Source organism: Silene latifolia, chromosome 9, assembly GCF_048544455.1.
Source record: "Silene latifolia isolate original U9 population chromosome 9, ASM4854445v1, whole genome shotgun sequence".
Classification (NCBI taxonomy): Eukaryota; Viridiplantae; Streptophyta; class Magnoliopsida; order Caryophyllales; family Caryophyllaceae; genus Silene; species Silene latifolia.
Window position 1 is genome coordinate 130,523,017 of NC_133534.1, and position 1,517 is coordinate 130,524,533.

Here is a 1,517-nt window from a genome sequence, read left to right on the forward strand (position 1 = left end):
TCAAGTGAATGGCACTAACCGTTTCATGTCTAGGGGGATTACTTTGAGGTGGTAATTGCCCCTTTTGTCTTTGTGAGCTTGAAGATGCTAGTTGAGTCAATTGTGTTTCAAACATCTTGGTGTGAGCTAGAATGTTGTTGATGGTGGTTTCCTTTGCTTGGCTATCTTTTTGCATTTGAGTGAAAAATTCTTGTTGATTCTTTTGCATTTGGAGGACCGCTTTTTGGACATCAAAACCTTGGTCATTTTGGTGATTGTATGGATTTTGATTTTGGTAACCTTGGTTTTGATTGTAAAAGGGTCTTTGATTTTGGTTTCTCATGGGTGGTGGAGTGTATGTTGTTTGAGGGTTTTGAACATTTTGGCTTTTGTATGAGAGATTTGGATGGAATTTGGTGTTTTCATTGTAAAAGTTAGAATAAGGGGTACCACTCTTGTATGCTTGGAAAGCATTCACTTGTTCATTTGTTCCCCTACATTCACCTTGGTCATGTCCCAAAGTTCCACAATTCTCACATATCCCACTTGGGATTGATGAGGATGCCGTCATGGCATTAACATGATGCTTTGATGATTTTGAGTTTTCCTCAAGTCTAGCCATAGCTTGTTCAAACTTCAAGTTGATTGTGTCAATGTGAGCACTAAGTTGAGCACCCAATTGAGTAACGAAGTCCACTTCATGCTTTGCTCCTCTAGTAGCCTTGCAAGGTCTACTATATTGTGAGTTATGGACCGCCATTTCCTCAATATTGTTCCATGTTTGATTGTCATCAACTTCGGTGAACATTCCATTTGATCCCATATTGAGAATGTTCCTAGAATCTTCATATAAACCATTCCAAAATTGTTGTACCAAAAACCATTCGCTAAGTCCATGGTGAGGACATGAGCGACAAATTCCCTTAAACCGCTCCCAAGCTTCATACAAAGACTCTTCATCCCTTTGCTTAAAACCCGTAATTTGAGCTCTTAGCATGTTAGTCTTTTCCGGTGGGTAGAATTTTTTGTAGAAAGCTAGAGCCAACTTCTTCCAAGAATCTATTCCAAGGGTGGCCTTATCAAAGCCCTTCAACCATTGCTTCGCGGTGCCGATTAAGGAAAAAGGAAATAAGACCCATCTAATTTGGTCTTGAGTCACGCCCGTTTGAGAGATTGCATCACAATAGTCGCAAAAGGTTTCAATATGAGAATGAGGGTCCTCACTAGGCATCCCCCCAAATTGGCTCCTCTCAACTAATTGGATGAAGGCGGACTTGGCAATAAAATTTCCGGTTAGATGTTGCGGTGTAGGAGTACCATTTGGTAGATTCTCCTCGGTGGGTACGGAGTGTGACGAGAATTTTGGCATTGTAGGTGGATTTTGTGGGGTATTGTGTAATGGGTTCTCTTCTCCTTCTATTGCGAAAGGATTGACAAACTCACTAGTGGGTTGAACAACTTCACTAATACCTCTTAAATTCCTCCTAACAAGTCTCCTATTGTTCGTCAAGGTTCTTTCGATTTCACGGTCAAAAGGT

At 40.8% G+C, this 1,517-nt stretch overlaps 1 non-coding gene across 1 annotated transcript; it reads left to right on the plus strand.

Annotated features, from left to right (window-relative positions):
- Positions 1 to 869: 869 nt before the first annotated feature.
- LOC141603026 (small nucleolar RNA R71) lies at positions 870 to 976 on the plus strand. Its single transcript, XR_012524926.1, has one exon. It is a non-coding gene; the product is annotated as a small nucleolar RNA R71 (small nucleolar RNA).
- The last annotated feature ends 541 nt before the right edge of the window (positions 977 to 1,517 follow it).